Raw genomic sequence first — 6,571 nt, 5'->3', positions numbered from 1 at the left:
AATGTTTATAAACTATAGTCTGGTCGCGGATTACGTAAAAATTCGTACATTGACCCATCGCTACTTATCTCTCTCTCTGCGAACGAATACGATATTCTCCGAAAATGCTGTTACAGATGTCTTGTATAAAATAACCCACCTACTTCAATACTAACTGATCTTAATTTTATTTAGAGCCTAGGATCTGTGATTTTATGTAGATAGTAGCTTACAGAAAAGTGAGAAATGAAAAACTGCAATCTTTTCTCATGTTTTAAATCTGTGCAATCTACTAATATTATAATTTCATGTTTTAAATCTGTGCAATCTACTAATATTATAATTTCATGTTTTAAATCCAAAAGATTTTTAGTCTGTCTGTTTGTCTACAGATATTTTGACCGCGTTATAATAACAGACTTGTTTAATATTCTAGTAACGTAAAGACATTAAAATACCGTCCAATATTAACTACAAAAATTAACTACCTTACTAATAAAAATATTTACAAATACACCGAAAACAATGTAGCTGTATTTGTCTGTCGAGTGACGCTCCGACGTATCGGACAAAGACGTGTACGTCATTCGCCGTATAAATAATTTATTAGTAAGTGGTTTAGATGCCTCTTTCTTATTTTTCTGTAACTTAGTGTAGATGTATGAACATCATTATTTTTAAGATTTAAATTAGTGTAAGATATTTGGAAAGGTTGAAATATGACAAAAATACAATGAGATAATCGGTAAAGCCAAACAAATGTATATGTAATGTTAAAATAAATGTCTATTTCTATGTCTGTTACAGACTTACAGTCACAATAATAAAGCCCAGTTGCATCAGTCTCGTTATAGATACAAGTTGGAAGCCGGCTACATTAAACGGCAGCAGACGACGTGCCGTCGCGACATCGCGGGGGGGGGGGGGGGGGTTGTCTATCTCATTCATTTATAAAGAGATATATTATTATAACAAACAATAATTTTCGTTCATAATATAACTAATAAACAACGAAAATCCAGACTGGTGCAAGTGACTTTAATAGAGTCAATTTTAAAACTTTAATAGTTTATTGTGGTGCTACAAAAATATGCATAAAAAGATATAAAAAATGAATGTATCATATAAAAATTGTTACATAATATCATGTAAAAGATATTTAAAGTTAAATGTGTATTTTTAATATACCTCTTTCTTTGTTTGAAAATAATAATGAATGCTTATCATGGTCACATGATTATAGTATTACTTGAAACTCTATTTATACATTTTGTATTATAATTAGAAGTATAACATGTATTATTATGACGTTTTGTTTATTATAATTTAAAAGCATACTTATATAGTAAAATATAGTATCAGACCTAAAATTATCTTCGACAATAAAAAAAGTTTTTTGTATTTTTCTACTTGTAGTCTTCAATACTTATTAGGGAATATTATGCAAAAGTCTGAGCAGAGGGCTGGCACATACTGTAAATAATCCGATCAAAATCCGACACGTTGTACACGCACTGACCTCCATTATACAAGTACGCTAGACCAATGATACTCTTTGAAATGACAGCAATTTTTGGTGCCTATTTGAAGCGGAATCAGCGCCCCCAATGCGGAGGAAGAGAACTAAAACTGACGTAACAATGACGTTTGAAAGTCGCCATATTGGCGCTGATAGCAGTAGTGGGAGTACTTGGAACTAATACTAGTTTCTACAACCAATAGCGATTAAGCGGCCATTTGCAAGTTACGTCAGATTTAGTTCTCTTCCCCCGCATTGGGGGCGCTGATATGAAAATATGCACAATAAACAGCTGGGTATCATTAGTCCAGCGTACTTGGATAATGGAGGTCAGTGTGTACTGTGTAGGTACACGTCATATGAGAATATTGACAGAAATGTTGTCAAACGTCGAACACAAGTTTTTGTTTACTGTTTATGATGTATCCTTTTCGATTTATACTTTTCTGTATATTTTAGTAGTTATATCTTAAACAGGAGGTTATTTTTCCTCAGGCCGTAATGTTAACGTTACTGTCCTTGATGTCAAACGACGGATCACTAACGAAGTCTTAAACTTTACTGAAGCGATTCTTAAATTGAGAGGCTCCCAAGTTATGTCGTCAGTCCATAAAAGGTGCAGGGGGACGGGCTGCATTTTTCAAAGATATTCTATGAACTTAAATGCGGATTGGAGAATAAAAAATTTATGGAAATTTCAAGCTACCCCATTTTAAGTCATAACTCATAAAGTGCGCGTACCTTAAAAGAAAGTTTATATTTTTTTTGTAAATCAGAGTGAAATTAATCCCTCGATCGTGGAAAAACCAGACACAATAGCTTATCTATTGATATTTCCAGATCAATATTAATAGATATAAATATTCCAGCGTTTGTAAATTCGGCTATAACATTACGTTATTATTGTACTTAAAAGAGGCTACATTTAAGAAATTGGTGTTAAAATATGTTACATAATATAAAACTGTTTAGTATTCTCAACTTTGTTTTGTCTCTGGGTAAAAGTGACAAGTGCCTGATAATAGTTTCTTTTGTTCCGCAACAAAAAGATCCACTTGCCCCAATCTGGGTTATGGATAATATAACTGTCTTATACATGCCTTCTCTTTCATTTATACGAATATAGATAGAGACAAAATGATAATTGAGGATTAACTTTAACCCAGACTGGTGCAAATGGGACTAAAATGTAAAATATTTTATCTGTTGTATTTTCATACTTTCTGCAATAGTTTTGTCTGTATGTATGTTTTTTTATAATTTAGGTGTAGTGCCATATCACAGTTGATAGGTAACTATAGATCTGTCTAAATCTGCCTATTGTTACTTAAGCCTCCGATAAAAAATCTGAATCTGTATAGACAGATTCAGATTTTGAAACAGGCCCTTAGAATATAGATTCTAAGGGCCTGTTTCACCACTCCCTAATAAAGTGCCGAATAGGCTATCCACAACTTTTGTCAGATTCTCCATACTCTATCTATCAAGTTAAGTGGTGGATAGCCTATCTAGCACTTATCAGGAAATGGTGGAACAGACCCTAAATATCAGAATTCATCTTAATAATTGAGTTCTGAAATGTGTAAGGTACCTAAATGTTTAGGTACTTGTAGAGATTAGTGTATTGTTTATGTTATATTTACAACGAATTATTGTTTCGATTGTATTTTTGTTTTCAATAAATCGATAAAATATGCTTCAGTTTTTAATTCCGTGTAAATCTCAGCTCTGCGCGTTATATTTCCAGTCATTTCCCAGTATTAACAAAATAACAGAACATAACAAAAATCTACTTAGATAGGTCCACTGATGACTTGTAACTAAATTATTAATTGCTTTCGGGAATCAGTGAATTCGGGAGTCAATTGTCATCTTAGATACTAATATTATAATCTATACTAATATTATAAAGAAGAGTTTGTTTGTTTGAACACGCTAATCTCAGGAACTACTGGTCCGATTTGAAAAATTCTTTCAGTGTTAGATAGCCCATTTATCGAAGAAGGCTATAGGCTATATTTTATCACGCTAATACTAATAGGAGCGAAGAAATAGAGGAAAGTGTGGAAAAAACGGGAAATTATTTGAAAGAGCTTATTTGAACGCGCTAATCTCAGGAACAACCGGTCCGATTTGAAAAATTATTTCAGTGCTCGATAGCCTATTTATATAGAAAGGCAATATTTTATCGCGCCAAGACTAATAGGAGCGAATAGAGAAAATTTTTGAAAAATCGGGAGGAAATTATTTGAATGCGCTAATTTCAGGAACTACTGGTCCGATTTGAAAAATTATTTCAATGTTAGATAGTCCATTTATCAAAAACTTTACAGGCTATATTTTATCACGCTATGACTAATAGGAGCGAAGAACGAGAGGAAAATGTTGAAAAAACGGGAGGAAATTATTTGAAAGGGCTTATTTGAACGCGCTAATCTCAGGAACTACTGGTCTGATTTAAAAAATTCTTTCAGTGTTAGATAGTCCATCTATTGAAAAAGGCTATAAGCTATATTTTATCACGCTACGACTAATAGGAGCGAAGAAATAGAGGGAAATGTGGAAAAAACGGGGGAAATTATTTGAAAGGGCTTATCTCACGAACTACTGGAGCAATTTTTCTGTTATTTGGCACAGATAACAAGTAGACCACGTAAAGGATCATAGGCTATTTTTTGTGGACTAATTTCTATGTGAAATATCTAATTTATGCGGGCAAAGACGCGCGGAACGTCTAGACTAAACTCTTGCTGTTATAGAAACTGTCATTCGTCTTCTTACAAAAGCGCGTCGAAAATTACGTACCGTGTAAAACATCCATTGTATCTAATCGATCTAATAATAATGCCGCCATCTCTCGTCAAGATGTAACTAGCCACTGTTTTCCAGTTGCAAGAGCAAGCGGTTTTGAGTTAGATAATGCTATGGCACAACATCTAGGAGACTAGTGTCGAGTACCCTTAAATTTATCATATAAAATCGTTGATACAGTTAGGCGCTGTGCACACGACGGGGCCGGCATTCCGGCTTTGTGCTATCCTTCGCGGCGAAATTGACCGGCCCGCCCCGCCCCGTCGTCTGCAAAGCGCCTTAGGATTCAAAGTTTTAAGTCACGTAAAGATTAAGACCCTCTTAAAACCACTTAAAAATAACAACGGATTACACTCCGGAAGTACCGGCAGAAGTGAAAACAGCAGGCCAAGCACACAGCGCCGGACAGTAGAAAGAGATTATACTTCTTTCACTACGCAGCGCCGGCACAGCGGTCTACTCTCCATACGTCTTTTTTGATCAGGTCACGTGTCCTGTCGCGGATTCAACTTTTTTTAAACTTTTACAACCCCCTGTTTCCACTGCAGTAATCGTAATGACTAATGGGCCGTTTACATTCAGCCTTGTCGGGTAGGGAAGTGGGCAACAACAGTGGGAAGTGGGCAACGCGAGAATGTAAATGCGCTGCCACCATGGGCGCCGGCATGCAGGGGGGTGCCAGGTGGTGCACTTCCACCCATTGGGAATATCGGTATCAAAAGCGGTCTGTAAACCATGCGATTCCATACATACCTAGATAGTTCGTAAACGTTCGGCACTAAATGTATTCTGTTTACGTAAATAGACAGTCACTGTTGTTCGTAAAGTAAAAAGAAAAGTAAGAAAACTAAAATCTGCACCCCTTGGAAATTATTTCTGCCGGCGCCAATGGCTGCCACTCGTCATGCATGCCGCTGCCCGACGCGGCATGTAGAGGGCTGAGTAAAACACTCGCGTCGTTAACTGCCGCAGAAGTAATATATTTTGGGCAATATTCCCAGCAGCCCGAGTTGCAGCGGCAGTGGCTGATTGTAACGTCCCAAAAGCTTGTCACTTACACCAACACTTTATGGTGTGCGGACGAAAGTATTATGCAAAATGCGTAAAAAGTATTTCAGTGATCAACCGCTCGATAGCTAACGCCCCGTGAAATCTGTTTCTTCACACTTTTCAATTCTGTTGATTCTTCAACGCTAATCGGAAGTTCAAATACCGTAGAAAATTATATTATGATAGATATAATAATAGTAAAGTAGCAGTTGCCTTCTTTGTTCATACAAAAATACCCCAACATAAATTAATTGATAGTTCATACAATAACAAAAAAATATATATTTTTGTTACTGCTTTCAAAGTGAACTCTATACGTATACATTTAATAGAAGGGATTTGAATAAGTACATACCCTAAACTCTAAAGCAGCCTTTCTCAAAGTGGGCGATAACGCCCCGGGGGGGGGGGGGGGGGGGGGGACCTAGAAAAAAATGGGGGCCCTCTGTCGAGGCTTGGAGGACAAGAGAAGATTTGTAATTTTATTTCATCTAAAAGTGTTAAAACTTTGTCCTAAATAGGACAAAGTTGTAACATAAATAAGTGATTAACCTGAGAGCAGGGGTTCCCAAAACTTATTTGCCTACTACTAGGTAAGTAGAGCTTTGAGAGCAAATTATGTTTTAGCGCTCCCCCTTCACTTCAATTAAATATGCGACCAGATCAAAATATTTATTTCTATTTAGAAATAAATATTTCTATTTAGAAATAAATATTTTGATCTGGTCGCATTTTTAATTGAAGTGAAGGGGGAGCGCTAAAACATAATTTGCTCTCAAAGCTCTACTTACCTAGTAGTAGGCAAATAAGTTTTGGGAACCCCTGCTCTCAGGTTAATCACTTATTTATGTTACAACTTACACCTGTATAGTACCTGTGTACCTACCTATATTGTTGCCTCTTATTTCTTAAGCCTGGAGAGGTTAGAGTCGATTTAGAAATAAACAATAGAGCCACAAAACATGCTATTTTGTATGCTTCCCTGTACCGCTAAGTTACAATTTTCATTACATTGTATGCGGGTATTGCTTTCACTAGCGGGGAGCAGGCGGCTGCCGGCTTCTATCATAAAATTTACTTGCGAAAGCGTTTTGCGATATAATCGTTCAAGTGAAACGAACCTTAATAAATATATTACTGTTGATATAAATTTACGCATTACCTAATAAATTGCTAACAATGATCGAATATCGATGTTCAATCTTAATATAA

Source organism: Aricia agestis, chromosome 17, assembly GCF_905147365.1.
Source record: "Aricia agestis chromosome 17, ilAriAges1.1, whole genome shotgun sequence".
Lineage (NCBI taxonomy): Eukaryota > Metazoa > Arthropoda > Insecta > Lepidoptera > Lycaenidae > Aricia > Aricia agestis.
This window is presented reverse-complemented; position numbering follows the sequence as displayed.